We start from the raw sequence: 19,356 nt of genomic DNA on the forward strand, positions 1-19,356 counted from the left end.
TCTGGACCACAGAGCTAGTGTTTTGTGGAACCCTATCACCTGTCCTTTTAGTCATACCAATAACACAAGAAAAGTTAAGAGCGGACACTGTAGATTTTTTTAGGTGCTACATAAATCCATCCATAGCAGAGACAAATGGATTTCCTGCCAGTGACACACCCAGTGTATGTTAATATGATGCTCATTCATTATTAATGCAAATCATAACCAAATGCACACCAGGTCTTTTACCCTAGGAGGAGATATATGTAGGACAAATCCTAGGTATGGAAGTGAGGAATGGAGAGAATCATTCTGCCTTAACTGCTGATATATTCCATTGGAGTTTATTGAAAATTATTTTTTAGAGCTCATTTCTGGGTTCACGTTCAATGTTCTATCAATGGCTTTACAGCTGTTTCGGAGGAGATAAGAGACCGTCCATCAGGCTCAATGCTGCTGGTTTGTGTCATTTCCTCTCAGGAAAATTGCCCAGAAAAAAAGAGAAACCTATCTCAGAGAAAGTTTCCAGAAATTATTCACACTATTAGAGCGTCCAGAAGGAGGCTACTGTTAGCGTCTACCCTGGGGCGGCTCACACATAAGAGACGTGGCTGGGAGGGAATGATGAGATACAGCAGGGTTAGCAACTGACCCTGCATGGACAGTCTAGCATGCAAGTGCCCTCCTCTTCACCCAGTTTCTCCCAGTTTAGGGGGTAGTAAAGAACTCGACCTGAGGCAAATTACTCCAGGAGGAGATTGACATTCCAGTTGGAGAGAAGGCTGCTTTGAGGAATGACATTGTATGAGTGTCACTTGAGGGGTTGCCTGATCCAGTCCTGTAGATTGTGGCTCAAGATCCTTAAGGGAGATGTCTGAGAGAAGGACAAAGCAAGTTAATTAAAATGCATTTATGTGGTGAAGAAGGAACACCTACCTCTCTTCCATCTTTATCTCTCCCAAACAGAGGGAGATGATAAACACAATGAAGTCAGCATTCAAACTTCAGGGATTAGAGGAATGATGTCCCTTCACCATCCAGCAGGGCCCCTGTATAAAAATGCTGCAAAGCTTAGTATGACATTAACAAGTATAGACAAAATTGGGGGTGTCTGCTGAAGGTGTGTGTGCAAGAGCAGGGCAGGCTTGGTTCTTGACCTGTGAGGGTGAAGTCAGAGGCCAGGGGTGGAGTCAATGTCAGGGGGCCACAGGAAGGCACAGTGAGCATTCCAGGCATCCTGTGAGGGCTGGACCCGCAGGGGAAGCCATGATGGAGAACTGAAGTTCCAAGATCAGGCCCTGAGTTCAGAATTCTGGGCTTGGTCAAAGGGCGGTTGTCAAGTTCTCCCTCCTGCCCTGTCTGTGGCCAGGTGGTTTTCACGAAGAAGCCTGTGCAGCACATAGGGGACAGCTGCAATGGGAGGATTTTTGTGGCAGCAAAGAACATGGGTATATTCTGAGTCCCTGCTCATAGAATGAAGAACAGTCATATGTGCAGAGGACACTGTTTGTATCCTTCCTGGATCCCTTTTTGCAAGGATGGATCCATCCCTCCTGGAGCACTGCCCTCCATAGAGGGTTGCTGCCTCCCCTAGAAATGACCCCCTCTCCCATCTCCTCTGCAAGGGGCAGCCCATAGCCAACAACTGAATGATCTGGAACTGTAAAAGGCCAGCCCCTTTGCCTGATGATAGGACCAACTCTGTGCTCTGTGGGGCTACCCTCACACCAGAGCTCTCTTGTAGGATCAATCTGGAGCCAGTTTTCAGTTGATATCACATCTTTGTTTAGCAAGGTTTCCCTGCCTTACCCTATTTCCCTAATTCTGCTTCTCTTGAGACTCTACTTTCACACACACACACACACACACACACACACACCCTCCTAAACCACGTGGGCAAGAATCCTGGGCTCAGGCTCTGCTTGCTCAGGTTCCAGTGAGAGGCAAGAGGTCTGGAGCAATGGGGTCAAACACACCATAATGGAGATGCAGACTCCAATGAGCTTCTCTGAGCCCCAGGATGGCAGATGGAAGTTAGAAAGACATACATTTCCAAGTTATGAGGCACAGAACTGAGCAATGTCATAGGCACCCATTAAATCCTACAGGTCTGACTTAATTGATAAAACTCCATATTTTCACATGGTTGGCTGTTTGTATGCTGGCATCTCTGTTCTCTCCCAAGTCCTCATGACCCAGGATCTATGAGGACAATTAATTTCACTTGCTCACCAGATTCAAGCACAATTAGTCACTGAATTTGCCATTAGTTAATGGCAGGCAGAGTTATCAGAACCATAATTTTTCTGTTTGGGGAAAAGATGAAATAAATAAGGCCTACGATAAAACCTGGCTCCACAGTAGATGCTATTTACAGACAAGTTGAGAAACAGATTCTTTAGCCCCTATGTTAGCACATGCTAAACTTTCCTGATGATTTAGGACTGGGTGACAGGTCTCCTCTGGTAATCTCAGAGCAGGGATTCCTAATCCCCAAAACAGCCAGGGAGACTTCAGTGTTAAGCCTGGAATCTATTTCTAAAGCAAAATCTCAAGAGCCAAAACATTTGATAGGACAAGAGATAAAGTAGGACTAGGGCAGGCGTGATGGCTGTAGACCAAGTCCCTTTTTGGCCAGCACACCCAGTACCAAGTAGCCAGTGAGCAGGAGGAAGAGGGCACAGTCTGAGTCACCCTTGTGATTTGGGAGTTGGAGGAAGAGTAAGGTCAGAGGTCAATTAGTTCCTGGATGTGTCAAGAACTGGGAACTGAAGAAAAGGCAAAGAACAGAGAAGTAGTAGTCCTAACGGAGGACACACCATGTGCTAGATGCATTCACATAGTTGTCTTTATTAACGTTTTCATCCTTATAGAGAAAGGATTCATATTTCTATCTAAGAGTCCAAGGAAACAAAGCCAAGAAGATAAGCCTATATTAGTCAAGGTGATTTTCACCAACCATAGCTCTACACTCAATTCTTTTCTGAAATCCTAGAACTTCTAGGATGGGATCTTCTCTGGAGAGAATGGAGTCTTGGGTCTGACCCTGAATCTTCCCTAGGAAGTAGTGCTTACAAGCTGAGCTGTGAATGAAAAGTAGAATATTAGGTGTACATATGCTACAAAGAACATATCAGAAAATAGGAACAACATAAACAGTGATGGGATAAAGGGCCCAATGAACTTTAGACTGTTGAGATTTAGATAAGTGAGTTGATAAAGCTGCATCTTGAGACACAAAAACCAAGATGCTGCAGAGGGTGATGGTGCCAGGGAATGCTCAGACATGAAAACAAAACAAACAAAACAAAACAAAACAAAACAAAACAAACCAAAAAGACATGCACAAAAACAAAAAACAAAAAACAAAATCCCTGGAATCTGTGGAAGGGATTTAACTAGGACATGTGAAGGCAGGATGCTGTTTCTCATTCTTCAGTGACAAGGCACTCAGACGCCAAGAATCCCATTTCTCCATTACTCCTTACCCTGCTCCTGCATCCAACCTTAAAGTTGGCCAGAGCTAAGGCAAGGCCTGGGGTAGGCTTCCTGGCAAGAATGGAGTCATTTTTAATGAGCTTTCAATTGAAGTCTCAGTGGGACAGGAGACTCAGGGCCCTGCTGAGTGCCAAAAGGAATGACCACCTTCCCACTGGCCAATACACCTTAAGAAGAAACCTTCATTGGAATGATTCAGCAGAGAATCATTGTTGATGCCCTAAAGGAAAAGATAAAAAGGATGGACATAACACACTCATTTGACTTCTCTTCCAGCCTTCTTTAAACATATTCAAAGGCAGTTATGACCTCCGGCTTCCCTTCTGTCCTTTATCAGCTCTAGGAGCACAAATAATAAATGTGGACTTCTAGAAGGATCAATACCCAGAGACAGGCTTAAAGCTTGGCTTCTTCTGCAGCTTGTGGCCTGTGGAGAAGACTCATCTCTTCAGGTGGTCTTTGTACCTCTATTCTCTGGTTCCCTTCTCAATCTGAATCTTACCGTTAATCTCATTTTAAGAGACTTTGCCCTTGATCAGCCCCTCTTTCTCTTACCTCTGGTCCCTCTCAATGTAAAAGCATGTTCAGGTCTGCCTCATCTAAAATCCATAACTACAACATTCAAATCTCCCTGGATAGCTCCTCCCCCCACCTCCGACCCCACCGCCACCACCTCTGCAAGCTACTGCCTCCTTTCCCTTGCCTCTCACCATTTAAGGTCTCAATAATGATATATCCTCACTTCTTCAACTTTGGTTTATACTCCTTGAAATTTAAATTACACCCTTAGCATGAAACTAAATTTCTCTCTCAATGGATAAAGGAGAATGAGCTACACTCAGCCAAGTCCCACGCTGCTGCTTAACATGGCTCATTATAGGTAATCTACACCTGCCATAAGAGAAAACAGGCTCTCAAAGAATGCTGATGACTTCATATGGCATTTAATCCAGTGTTCTTTGTAGTTTCTCATGCCCCATCAGATCCAGGGATAGAATATCCTCCTGTTGGCAGCAAGGCCTGACTATCATGGCAATGGTTCCCATGGTGGTGAGGAGCATAGCTGCAAACCCCAAAGGGAAACTGATATCAACACCAGACCAAATGCCTCCCCTACCCCTACTGCATCCCCACAAAGCCTGCTCCCTAGAACACCATAGCAATCCAGCTCCCTGGGCCTCTTCTCCACCTCCCTAACCACAGACCTCTCCCCTCTTCCTCAGTCACACCTTACATGTTACTGCTGCCCAAGGTCCTATCCAAACCCTACTGCTTTACAGTCTACAGTATCTCCACCTGAAATTTATTAACTTTCATAATGATGTGTGGAGGTCTTAGCGAAAGACTCTGAAAGCTCTGGGTTTAGCAGTTCTTACTTCTCCCAGATGAACAGGTGCACATTTCTAGCTGTTCCTCAATTCATTCTCGAGGGATATAGGAAGGCCTCTTAAGAAGGTAACAACTGAACTGGTATCAGATATCAGTGCCCTGGAGAAGCAAGAGAGCAGGGCCTTCCAGGGAGAGGGAGAAGGGCGAAGAGCATGGGATACAGAGCGAGAGATCCCTTGGTCTGCTAGGCAAAATTGTATTACTGGTAGGGGTAGGGAAGTATATGAGATCAAAATGGTTCTAGAGAAAATGCTACCCAGCTACTGAAAAGTAACAAAAACAGTAGTGATATAACAAAGGCAAAAAGTGTCTCTAAACTAATTTTAGGACACAATGGCAAATGATCTGCAAGAGTCACTGCAGTGATGTTAATTCACTCCAGTCCCCACCACTGAGGCAGTTCCAACCCTGTGTAAGAATAGCCTGAGAGTGGTGAGCAGGTAACAATGATGAAGGCCTAGGGAAGTGGAGTGGGTCAATGTGGGTGGTTAGGAAAGTGTCACGTGGCACTGGGAGGGCAGATTGATCTCTACTGCATCCACCACAGCCTTGACCACAATAGACTATATGGTAACCTACACCACTGACTTGTTCTTCCTTGCTATGCCCAAGACTTTTCCTTCGGTCATTCCAGGGAAGTCTTGGATCTCTCAATAATAATAAAGGGTACATGTGAAGATAAGTAAGCCTAGAGGGGTTACACCAGCTCACAGCCTCTTGCTGCAGCCTATTCACACAAACTCATCTCCCAGATGTGCCATGTGCCGCCATGATCATGGTTGACTCCTGATTGAAACCCTCATTCACTTACTCATTAAGTGTAGAAATCCTTGATCTTGTATGCAAGGCTCTTTGTCCAGGGACATGGCCCAACCTCATTTCAAATTTATTTCCCCAGCTCCCTTACGAGCCCTATTCTCCACCTAATCTGAACCCAGAGAGAGAGAAAAGGAGCACTGAATGGATTCTCTGGGCACTTCCTTGGGGTCCAGCACTATATCCAACACTTTTAAATGCATTCGCTTTTTTTCCCAATCCAAACAACCCTCATAAATCAGATATCAGCATTTTCATTTATCTCTGGAAAAATAAAAATGAAAAATAAGATAAGAAAAGTTTAGTTTCACAGGGTTTATTAATTCCTAGGGCAGGGACTCAGACCTTTGTCTGACAGTTTCCACATCTTTTCTCCTTTCAGTACAACATGATGCTTCCCCAGAATACATTGTGGATTCTCACCTCTGCTATTACCCAAAATGCATTGCCTCTACCTGGAATGCCCTGCCACTCACCATCACTTTCTAGATCTTACATCTCCTTTATGGCCCATCTCCCTTCCTACTACCTCAGCCAAGAATAATTATTTCCTCCATACTGCCTTTGACCTGTGCATCTGACACATCATTCTGGGTTGTTCTGCTGGAATTTCTGCTTCTTTACTACTTCCCATGTCAAACAAGAATCTCTCTGATGGAGGGTCCTTTCCAAAGGTGACAGTAGTTGCTCTACTCTCCTCACACATGCTCAGCACAGTGTTTACACAGAGCTGATGCTTAACCAGAGTTGAATGAACATTGGGGTACCTCAGGCAATTCATGCTCTCAGTGAAATCCCTGCATGAGTCATGTACTAGCAAGCACGGGGAGAGCATCTCATTCTCTTTCTCATCATGGGATGCAGTTTACTTTAGGTGGGGAAGCAGCAGGGAGAAACAGGTACTGGATGATGATGGCTAGAAAGACAGACTTGCCCTCTCAGAACCAACAGCCTTCTCTGCAGCAAGAGACAAGGATTCCAAACAAGAGCTCAGGATGAATCCCAGGCCCAGCGCTTCCATGAGTTGTCAGGTAACAGTGAGTAAGTCTCTCAATCTCCTAGATCCTCTGTTTTCCTTTTGAGTGAAGTAGGGATAATATGGTACACTCCTCCCATAGAGTTAAGATGATAATATGAGATTATGTTTATAAGACATAATTAGAGGGTCTAATGCATAGTAGGTGTGCAGCAATTACATCCTATGGTTGATAGGGTGAATATTCAACAATGAACTCTCAAAAATCCATTAGTAAAAGTAAACTTAAAGGTAAATTAGTAAAAATCAAAGTAAATTAGTTACTGAGTTAATAAATAAGAAGTCCTGAATTGTAGCATTCACCAATTTCTATGGTATAGATGCTCCTATGATGGCCAATTTTTTTTTTCAACGTTTATTTATTTTTGGGACAGAGAGAGACAGAGCATGAACGGGGGAGGGGCAGAGAGAGAGGGAGACACAGAATCGGAAACAGGCTCCAGGCTCTGAGCCAACAGCCCAGAGCCTGACGCGGGGCTCGAACTCCCGGACCGCGAGATCGTGACCTGGCTGAAGTCGGACGCTTAACCGACTGCGCCACCCAGGCGCCCCTGATGGCCAATTTTAAGTGAGCAACATGATGCCACAGAACTATCACTGGTCAGCTCCAACACACCATTGCTTATGGTGCGCGCGCGCGTGCGCGCGCGCACACACACACACACACACACACACACACACAATGTTAATTCCATTTGCCACTCCCTCCACTTCCTACAAACACAGACAGACTTCTTTGCCAGATGGAATAGGAAACAATAACTATGATATCCAGTGGAGTGTGAATAGGAGACTGAGACCTGAGACACCCTTGCCAACAGAGGTTGAGGTCTCCTACCAAACAACCTGCATGGCCTCAGCAATCCAGAGACCAGACTGGATTAGTCTCTGTGTCTGGGTGTGGCCATGCTCATGGAATATAGATGCTTGGAAAGAACAACAAGCCTGCCTGTTATGAGAATTCTCTTTAAAGGCACAAGAAAAGCCTCCTTCTAGCATCCCCCAAGGAAGATGGCTCATGGCTAGACAGCTCTTCAGAAATTTCCCAATTTCCAAGGATATGAATCCTTCATTTTCCTCATGATTCATTTCTACTTTGTTTCTCAGTTTGCCTCAGCCAGTTTTGTAAAGCAACTTCTTTCTACAACCAGTACCTAAGTGGCACTCAGTTTCCATGGCAACAAGTTGGGCTAGTAGCTCTCACACACCCGACTTATCACCACTCCCAGATAAACAACAATTCCAACAGATATTTCTCCTATCTCTAACTGAAATCTACTCAACAAGAGAGACATCACTTTACAGAAAGTTCTAGAGGTTGTTGTAGATATGCAGAAAAAAATAGAAAAAACAAAATTTCACTGGACAAAAGTGAACATGATCTCCTGCCACATGTTTTGAGGGATGTGTGAGTGTTAAGACAGGGTGAAAACCAACTCTCTTTCAGTGGCAATATACAAATCCCATTGGAGAGAGAATCTCTAAACCTTAAGAGAGGAATTTTTAAAAGTTCTTATCTAAGAATATGAATGTATCTTCACAATATTGTTTTAGAGCCCTTAGTAACAACTTGACATGGGCATATTAAATCCTGAGGACTGGAGAGCTAAGATGAGGTGCTATGGACCACACAAAGGTCATGAAATCAACTCTAAGGTATACCTATTTCCTTCTTTCCTCATTAGAGGGAGAAGAAACTTGCCATACAATCCTCAGGGATTTTTCATGGCCACTATACATGAACAAATGTTTGAAAATGCTTCAGAGTAAAATCTAGAAACTGCCTCTAGTAAAATCTGGCATCAGAAAAGAAAACTTGAATAGTCCTACAAGCATTAAAAAAAACGAATTCCAGGGGCGCCTGGGTGGCTCAGTCGGTTGGGTGTCCGACTTTGGCTCAGGTCATGATCTCGCAGTCCGTGAGTTCGAGCCCCGCGTCAGGCTCTGTGCTGACAACTCGGAGCCTGGAGCCTGTTTCAGATTCTGTGTCTCCCTCTCTCTCTGACCCTCTCCCATTCAAGCTCTGTCTCTCTCTGTCTCAAAAATAAATAAACGTTAAAAATTTTTTTTAAAGAGTTAAAAACAAAACAAAAACAAAAAACTAATTCCATACTTTGAAATCTTCTTACATTGAAAACTCTTGGCCCAGACAGCTTCACTGTAGTGTTCTACCAAGTATTTAAGAACTAAATAGTTCTAGTCTTCAACAAACTCCTGCACATAATAGCCGATGAAGGTTTTCTCCTGTGATAAACAGTGGCTCAATGCTTATTAAACCTATTTCTTCTTAATGGACACAAGGGTACGTTACATCCTGCACCCTTCCTGGCAGTTAGGTTGGGGTCATCTGATTAGATACAAATTAATGGCATATGGGCAGAATGTTATATAATTCTCGGAAACCACACATATGAGAGTCTTGCAATATATATATATTATGGATCTCTTAGTCATCCCTATGCCAGTGGGGAGTCACCTGAACTATACTGGACTCTAATGAAAGCCAGAATGAATTGTATTAAGACATTTTGGCATGTGGTTATTACCACAATATAGCCCAGACTAACCTGACACACATATTCCAACACAATTTATGAAACTATCATAACTTTGATAATAAAATCTGACAAAGATGGAAACGAATGAAAACTTATAGGTCAAACTCAAACATAAATATAGATGCAAACATCCTAAACAAAATACTAGATAATAAACACAATAATATATTTTTAAAGATAAACATTATAACTTAATTTGGTTTCTTTCAGGAATACAAAGTTGGTACAGCATTAGTTATATCAATGTAATTTACTACATTAATACATAATGCAGAAAAAGAAAACTCTATGATCATCCTCACAGAGGTAGAAAAAGGATTTAATAAAATGCAATATCTATTCATCTTAAGAAAAACAAAACAAAAACTCCGCTTCATAGGAATGAAGGAAATTCTTAATGTTTATCTATAAAACATAACACACATCATTCTAAATGGCAAAATACTGAAAAGTTTCCCTCTGAGACAAGAAGCAAGATGAATAGGCCCACTCTATTAGTCAGCTTGGGCTTCCATGACAAAATACCATAGGTTGGCTGATTTAAACATCAGAGATATATTATCTCACAGTCCTGGAGATTAGAGGTCTGAGATCATGGTAGGGGTTCTGAGGGGACACAATTCTATCCCTGGCCTGCCAAAATTAATGTCCTTTTTACATTCCAAAGACAGTATTCCATTACCACAGTCCCCAAAGTCTTAACTCATATCAGAATTAATTCTAAAATATAAAGTCCAAAGTCTCATCCAAATATTGTCTAAATCAGATATGGGTGAGACTTGTAGTATGATTCACCCCGAGTCCAAATTCCTCTTATTGTGAACCTATGAAATCAGACAAGTGATGTGCTTCCAAAACACAATGGTCTGCCAGGCATAGCATAGGCATACCCATTCTAAAGGAAAAAATTGGAAGGCAGGAAGGCAGGAAGGCAGGAAGGCAGGAAGGCAGGAAGGCAGGAAGGAAGAATGATGGGTTGCAAACAAGTCCTACACCTAGCAAGGTAAATTCCATTAGATCTTAAGGCTGAAGAACTATCCTCTTTGGTTACTTTGCCTGTCACCAGCTCTGCAGGGCCAACCTTCTCCTTTGGTTATCAGTGCCCTGCCCCTGAGGTTCTCTGGGTGCAGCGCCCCTCTTCTCAAAGCACTGGGCAGGGTCATCTTAACCCTGTGAAACCAGAGAGATGAGCCCCATTCTTTGAAACCAGTCAGGAAACATCTTTTCCCCCTGGGCCTAGAATGGAAATGGCAGTCCTGATGATTTCTGAATCACCTTCAGGTTCATTTTTCTCTTTCCTTGAAGGACAGTGCATATTCACAGCCAAATAGCTCTATGGTTCAATCTTGTAGGATACAAGAAGTCCAAGATGACTTCCTTCATTCCAGCTAATGTTCTCTGAACCCTTTGGTTCAAACTGGAAATGTTTTTGCTGGTATATTCCCACTCTATTCCTGGCTTCTGCTGAGATGGCTGATTAAGTCCATGAGTCACACTCCTGATCTTTTTATTAAATGGTTGTTCATCCACGTCCTTAGTGTTCTATTTAGAATAAGCTTTCTCATATTTGGCAATATGGATAGGCTGATAATTTCCCAAATCTGTGAGTTCTTATTCCTCTTTGCTTAACAATTTATTCTTCAATTCATCTCTCCTTTCATGTCTTACCATCACCAGTCAGGAAGCAGTAAGATGATCCTTCAACACTTTGGTTAGGAATCTCAACTAAATACCTCATTTAATTGCTTACAAGTTTTAGCTTCTACAAAACACCAGAACACAGTTCAGCCAAATTCTTTGTCATTTTATAACTGCCTTTCCTCCAGCTTCCAATAACGTTCCTTATTTTCATCTGACACCTCACCAGAGTTGTCCTTAACATCCCTATTTCTAGCATACACCTAAAATTCTTCCATCCTCTAACCATGATCTAGTTCCAAAGCTGCTTTTACATGTTTAGGTATTTACTATAGTAGCACCCCACTCCTCAGTGCCAACAACTTTATTAGCTCAGACTACCATAATAAAGTACCAGACTGAATGGCTTGAAAAACAGGAATTTATTTTCTCACAGTTCTAGAAGCTGGAAGTCCAAGATCAAGGTGTCACCATGGCCAGGTTCTGCTGAAGGCTCTCTTCTGGTTTGCAGATGGCCACCTTCTCACTGTGTCCTCACATGTCAGAGATAGAGAAAGAGAGAGATCTCTCTTCCTCTTCTTATAAGGCCACAACACTATCAGATTAGAGCCCCATCTTTATGACCTCATTGAACCTTAATTACCTCCTAGAGAGCCTATCTTCAGATATAGTCACATTGGAGCTTAGGGATCTTCAGCCTGTGAATCTTGGGGAGACACAATTTAGCCTATAGCAGCAACTAACATTGCTTTTATTCAAGATTATGCTGGAAGTCGTGTTTTGTTCATTAAAGGGGAAGAGGGAATAAAACTCTAAGAAATGGAAAAAATAAACAAAATCCTCATTTTTCACAAGTCATATGATTATGCACATAGAAATTCCAAGAAAATCTAGAGTTAAATTAGCATTAATAAGACTGTCCTGAAAAGTAACTAGATTTAAAATCATTACGCAAATAAATTGCTTTTCTATATACCAGCAACATAAATATTCAAAATAAATTTAGAAATTATAAGATACCATTTAAAATGCCATGAAAATTTCAGGTACCAAGTAATAAATGTAACAAAAGTTGTCTGTCTTTATGGCAAAATCATTATTGACAGAAATTAAACTGAGGAAGAAAATACCTAAACAAATGGAGAGATTGCCCTTACATGGGTTGGAACATTCAATACTGAAGAAAAATACAATAAATAAAAAATGGAAAGACAGATATACTATGTTCATGAGTAGAATGACTCATGTCATAATTAGACCAATTATCTCAAAAATTATCTGCAAATATGTGTATCTTTTGTTTTTGTGAAATCTAAGAAGCTGATTTTAAAATGTATATTAAAGAATGATGAAGGCAGTTCTGGAAAAGAAAAACCAAGATGAGTGTGGCAATTACACAGGTATTACAAATAGATCACTGGAAGAAAAAAAAAGAAAGCCCAGTGACAGTCTCTGGGACATACAAAGACTTCTTATGTGATAGAACAGGCACTGGAAACTAGGGGGGCTGATCAAAATCCTTAAAATTTTATAGCACAAAAAGTGAACAATAATGCATACAAATTTTAAAAATTGGCAGGAATCCAGAATGGAATAGAAATTGCAACATTGTAATCTAACTGTAACACAAATGTGTGACATAACCTCCAAAAGGCTGGGGGAAGAATAAGCTAACACAAGTAACTATGGAAAATGGTGTTTTACGTGAAGTGTAAGGGTCAAGACAAAGGAAGTATCCAAAACATGGTGTCCTGATTGGTAAATTTGTCTCTCATGAGAGTATGGGCTAATAATTCTGAAACCGGTGTGCATATATACTGGAGTTCAACAAATAAATAAATGAATGGTGGATAGTTAGATGGATGTTTCTGACTGTTGGAGGGAGAAATTACAGAGAAGCAAAGGGAAGAAACCAGAATAAAACACGTGGTACCAGATAAGAGTCAGGGACAATAGTATGAGTTCATGTTTAGCTTAGTCAAGGTCCATATGAATAAATAAAGAAACGATTATAGATACATGAGTTATACACATACAGATACTTCCTAACTCTAACTTCTGAGAGGGTGTAGAAGTGGTGATGCCCAGTAGCAATGAGCACACATAGAGCCCATATGTTAGATTCTAATACCATTCTTAAATAAAGATCCTTGGAGAAATGTCTGATCCTGGGACTGGGGCATGGAATATATAAGATGATTGTGGAGCACCTCTGTAATGTCAGAAAACAAAAAAGTTCTCAGAAATCACAAGAATGGGAGTGTGCAAAAGGGACACAGGAGCCCATCCAAAAGAGCTCTCAATGGCCAAAGGTGAAATAATTTGAGAAACAAAATAGATATAGTAGTACTTGAATATTATAACTTAAGGATAAAATATTCATGAGTCCATAATAACAAATTAATACTGAATAAATAAATAAATGTGGACAAGAGGAATACTTCTCCCTTAAAGAATTCCAAATAACTTCTGTAGATACTCCCTCCTCCAGGGAGTGGAAATTAATATCCCTTCATACCTGAGTGCAGGTTGTGCTTAATGACTTGCTTCTAAAAGGTAGAATATGGAAAAGAAGGAAAAGTAACTCAACACTGAAGAAACCTGGAGAACCCTACTTTGGCCAGGTGAACAAAACTAACGGAACCAGTAATAAGTAGCATCTATATAATGTAAACCTGACATGATGTGATGAGAAGGAAAAACCCATGGAAAAAAGAAATCAGGAAAATCCTGAGAAACATTCAACAAAATATCTGACCAACACTTCTCAAAACTGCCAAGGTCATGAAAAACAAAGTCTGAAAAACCGTAAGAGACCCAAAAGACAAAGGAGACATAACAATTAAATGTAATACGTTATCCTGGATGAGATCCTGGAACAGAAGAAAGACACTGGGGCAAACTGGTGAAATCCAAATACACCATTGCATTTAGTTAATAGTAATATACTAATGTTGGATTTTAGGTGTGACAAAATACCATCATAATGTAAGATGTTAACAACAGGGGAAACTAGGTAAAGAGTACACAAAAATTCTCTGTACTAGTTATACAATTTTTACATAAATATAAATTATTATAAAAAAAAGATTTACTTAAAAGCATCAGAGGGGAAAACTTGAAGTCTTCAATAAACAGTGCATAAAAATTGTTTATTCATATGACTTCAATGATAGTCTCCAAAATAAATTCAACATGGATAAAAACATTTATGTGAAAAATCAATAGTACACAATTTTTAAAACAAATTATGTGACCTGGAGTTAGAGATAATATTTGTTAAGTAACACACGAATAGAAGAAACCTGAATGGGGATAACTGATAAAGTTGACTGTATTAATAATAAATCTTCTTCGCAGTACAAGACACTGTAAGTAAAATAAAATATAAGCCACAGACAGGAAGAAAATATTTGTGCACATGTGACAGATATATGTATGACTGATAAGATTAAAACAAATAATCCAGTTTGAACAAAAGCAAAAAATATAAATAAAAGATGTGCAGAAGGATAAACCTAAGTAAAAATAAACTTATGAAAAAATGCTTAGCCTCACTTGTAACCACGAAACTGCAAATTAATATAGTCATAAGATATCTTGTCATACCCATCAGATTTTCAAAAGTGAAAAGTGTGAAATCATCAAATATTCACAAGGTTGATAAACAAAGGGTACCCTGTTACACAGCTATTAAGAATGTAAATTTCCAAAACCACATTACAGAGCAATTTGGCAATATCTAATAAAATTAAACAGGCCTACATCAATGAGCCAGCAATTCTATTTCAAGGTATGTATCCCAAGAAATAACATCCATGTGTTCATTCACAGGACACATACAAAAATGCATTCCACAGTGCTGTCAATTCTGGCAAAATATTGGAAACAACCCAAATGTCAATAGGGAGACAGGTAATATAAATATAAATATATTATATACTTACATATTAAAATTGTGTATTATATATTACATATATTTACATATTTCAAATATACTGAATATATTAAAGATATAGATATTAAATATATTAAGATACTAAAATATAGTAAAATGTTTTACAGATGCATATTATATATGGTACCATTTTATGTATACAGTTATATGTGAACTTGGCAGACTCTGAATTCATGTCCATAAATGCCTCTGGATAGAATAGAAAAAAAAAAATAAAACAGGACAAGTTTCAATGTGTGCTCAACTCTGTAAGATTTTCTTTCAAAAGCATAATTTGAAGCAAATTGATTAAGTAACATTGCTTCCATGTGGGTGGTGGGGCATAAGTGTTTGCTATATTATTTTTAAATATTTCTCCCAACTTAAATGTTTTGTGTGAAATCCAAGACAACTAATGAGATGTGAACTGTGATAAAAACACAAATATTGAGCAGGTCCTGAATTAATTTACTTACAGAACTAATATTTGGCAATTCTGGGTTACTGTGGTTACAGAAAAGGGATGCAAATGTCATAATTTTTTTACAATGTAAATATAATAACTAGCAAAAATGAAAAGTAATGCTTAGGAAATGGGAGGCGACCTATGTATGGTAATTTCCTGGTACAGATTCAAATAATGGAAGCCTGTAGTTAAAATGCATGTAAATTTCTTCAGTTTTTCAGATTTAATTGTATAGCCACAGAAGAATAATTTAGAAACTAATGTTTTCCTATGATAAAAAAAAAAGCTATCAAATTTCAGCAATACATTTAGTTTTACTTACATTCATTTTTTCCTCAAAGTTAAAATAAATTATAATCATTTTACTGAAAACAGATTTGATCATATGATCCCATTTTTTTCTAGATTGCCTCTTTCTATCCATCTATAAATATGCAGAGCCAGATATCTAAAATGATTTTCTGCAAATAAAAATATTAAGTATCTAAGGCAAAGTGGAAATTTTTTTATAATTATTTTTTTGTATTTGAATTTTTATGGTAAAAATAAAAAATACGGGGCGCCTGGGTGGCTCAGTCAGTTAAGCGTCCGACTTCAGCTCAGGTCACGATCTCTCGGTTTGTGGGTTCGAGCCCCACATCGGGCTCTGTACTGACCGCTCAGAGCCTGGAGCCTGTTTTGGATTCTGCCCCCCCACACACACACACCCCCGCCATGCTCATGCTCTATCTCTGTCTCTCAGTAATAAACATTAAAATTTTTAAAAAATAAATAAAAATTTAAAATATATATTTATTTTAAAAACATCCATTATTTTAACTCATAAGGCAATGAGAATGAGAAGCAATCTGCAAGAAACAGTATGTGACGAGGAATTTTAAGGAAGGGAATATCAGCTCAATTGGAAAAGTTCAAGAACAATTTGAGGAAGAGCAGTCTTTACTCCGACCTGGAGGAATGCTCAAATACCACAAAGAACAGAGGATTGAATGTGTGGTGGGAAGTGGAGGATAGCAATCTGAAAATGACTGGTTTGCCCACAGTGAAATGCCTGCATTTAAAAGTGTAGGGATAATAGTATATTAAAAACACAGTTTCAATAGCAGAAGCTAGCCATTAATACAGCATGTGAAAAGTGCTAGGAAAGTGAGGATTGTTCACCGAGTCTGGCAGATCACAGAAGATTCACAGAGAATGGAACACTGGAATAGATTCTTGAATGGAAAATTATGAGGTTTCCAAGAAGACAAGAGGATTAAAGTATTCTGAGATGGGAAAAAAATGAGAAAGCACAGGAAAGAGAGACAACTTTTTGAAGTTATAATATGTGTGAGGAGGACTGGGGAAAGGTGGGGGCTCAAAGGTAGTAAGGATTGTAAGGGTATTCCCTCCTGTGCTTTCTGAAAGAGTTTTGACTTCCAGTAGTGCAACACTAACAGACTTTTTCTTGGGTGCTGGAAAATAACATGATCAAATTTGTCTTTTAAAAAGGTACTTGGAAGGTACTGGATAAAAGAAAAGCAGAGAAGATGGGTTTCAACATATCCAAAGGCAGAAGGAAATCATCCAGGTGTATGAACACATGTTCCCAAGGTACAGTGAAGAAGCGAAGATTTTGAGAAATACGAAAAATCTAAAGGTGGCAAATGATTTCCTGTGGAAAATGAGGACAGGCTGGGTTAGGGATGACTCTGTGACCAGGTGGACGGTGATGCTCTTCAACTAATGAATAATGTTGGTGGAGTGGTTCGGGGGTCAAGCTAATGAGCTCAGTGTTGAACATGTTGAGTTTAGGTGCCTGGCCTGGACCAGGGCCACAGATGTCACATCTTCAGTATTTGCTGGTAATTGAAGCCTTCAGAGTAGATTAGATTGCCCAAGAAGAGTGAGCTAAGCAGTGAGCTGAATGTGTAAGTCTGGAAATTTACCATGTCAGGCATCCTCCAGCCTGTCCTATACTTAAGTGGCTGATTATTTTTAGGTAGCCTGTCAGATTACATTTATCCATTTTGTTGGTTTCAGCACTTTGTTCCATCTTGTTGACATCATTTAGAGTCTCGATTCTACCAGTCAACACATGAGCCATCCCAGACCTTCCATTTTAAAATGGTTTCTCACTATCACACACTACTCTCTCAACCTCCTTATAAAATAACTATAATAGGAATAAACGGTCACATAATCACTCAATAATTACAACTTTGAAAATAGCAAATGTGCCACTTCTTTTACAAACATTTTTGGAACTGGTAGAAGATAAAAGCCAGAAGTGAGAAGTCAATAGGATGAAATGTCAAGGAAAATGGTTAATAAAATGAATTACCGGGGGAAAATTTGTAGTTACTCAAATGAAATTCGTACTGATGGTAGAGAAAACAGAATAGGTGGTATGAAGGTGAAGAACACATGTCAAAAGTTGCCTCTGAATCCAGAATAAAAGAACAAAGAAATGGAAGGCAAGTGAAAATAAAATGCTAATAGTTACAAAGACTAGAGACCAGAACACGACCCTCAGAATATATTAGTTACAAAGATAGTAAATAACTGTATTTATAATTAAAGGGAAAAAATATCCTCAAATACAACAAACCAACAAAATATAAAAGCATGACAACCGAGAAATTCACAACATTTGATGGAAATTCAATGAAAAGAAACATACACTACTTATATGTGTACTAATAAGGAACGACAGGAATTCAAGCTTAAACTTGGTAGGAGAGTAAGGAGCCAAAGGAAGAAAAATAAAGTTGGTCATTCACACCCTGTGGAGTCCTACATGGTAGAGATACAAACTTAAATCCAGCCAGTTATCCTTCATATTATAAAGAACCAGAAATGAAACACACATGCAGGAATCAAGGAGTTTAGAAGAGAAAATACCTATATTCTGTTGTTGAAACACCTACTGAAAACATACTTCAACCAATCAAAAGTTAAATTGACAGTAAGAACCTATTACAGAAAAGCTGTATATAGAATGATATCTAAATTAAAAAAAAAACTTATTGGCAGGAGCTACACCCAACTTATCAAAATTATCTTAAGGAGAAATATTTTAATAATTCATACCTATTAGAATTGGCCATGAATTGAATCTGAAATAAAATAATTACACATTGAAATACACAGTCTTGTATTTTTTGTGCTTTGATATGTGTATTTATCTTTAATAAGTTATTTACTTTTAAATAACAAGCTTTGTATTAAACATTTATATATCCTTAAATTTTATATTATCTGTGAAATTGATTAGCATGTCTCTGGTATCTTAATTGAAGTCTTTGATGATTGTTAAATGCTATGGTTCCAGGACTTTGGGCCACTCTCCTAGGCAATCATTTGAAAAGTTAAGCCAAGTATTATTTTATTAATGTTCTGGGACCACTTTTAACCAATTGCAAATCTGTGTAACAATAAACCACATTTTCCACCTTATTCAGAAGATTACTGCATATGCCCATCAATTGCGCTGCTGAAATCAAGATATACTATGTCTATAGAGTTATCCTAATTTGCTGATCTAATAAGCCTATCAAAAACAAGCAAAAACAAAGAGGAAGATGTTAGCCTACCCCAACATGATTTTTTCCTGGGGAATTGATACTACTCCTAGGAATCTTTCCTAAGTATTCACAAATCTCCTTTCAAATACATCATTTATAAGTTTTTCCATGGTTGCATGTGAAATTGGCATATCAAATAAAAAATTCAAAATTTCAACTGCTTTTCAAATATTTAACCATCACCAATAATCTGACACCATTCCCATTTTCAAATATTATGAGCAATATACTTGCATATATTTCCATAAGTTTCCAATGTCTTGGGATAATTATCCAATTGCATCTAGAAGCAAGATTTTAAAAGGCATCAAAGGAACAATGAATCTATTCATTGAGGACCAGCTGAGTGCCGACATCACGGTGAATCTCACAAAGTTTCCTTTAATTAACTGATATAGCACACCACTGAACTGGCAGGGTTGTGTATATTTTGGAGTTGAGAAAGCAAAGACTCTGATCCATAAAGTGAC

At 39.1% G+C, this 19,356-nt stretch overlaps 1 protein-coding gene across 2 annotated transcripts in view; it reads right to left on the minus strand.

Annotated features, from left to right (window-relative positions):
* GRID1 (glutamate ionotropic receptor delta type subunit 1) overlaps positions 1 to 19,356 on the minus strand; it is a 699,728-nt gene that overhangs the window by 68,144 nt on the left and 612,228 nt on the right. The window lies entirely within an intron of this gene.

This window comes from Prionailurus bengalensis, chromosome D2, assembly GCF_016509475.1.
Source record: "Prionailurus bengalensis isolate Pbe53 chromosome D2, Fcat_Pben_1.1_paternal_pri, whole genome shotgun sequence".
NCBI classification, from domain to species: Eukaryota; Metazoa; Chordata; class Mammalia; order Carnivora; family Felidae; genus Prionailurus; species Prionailurus bengalensis.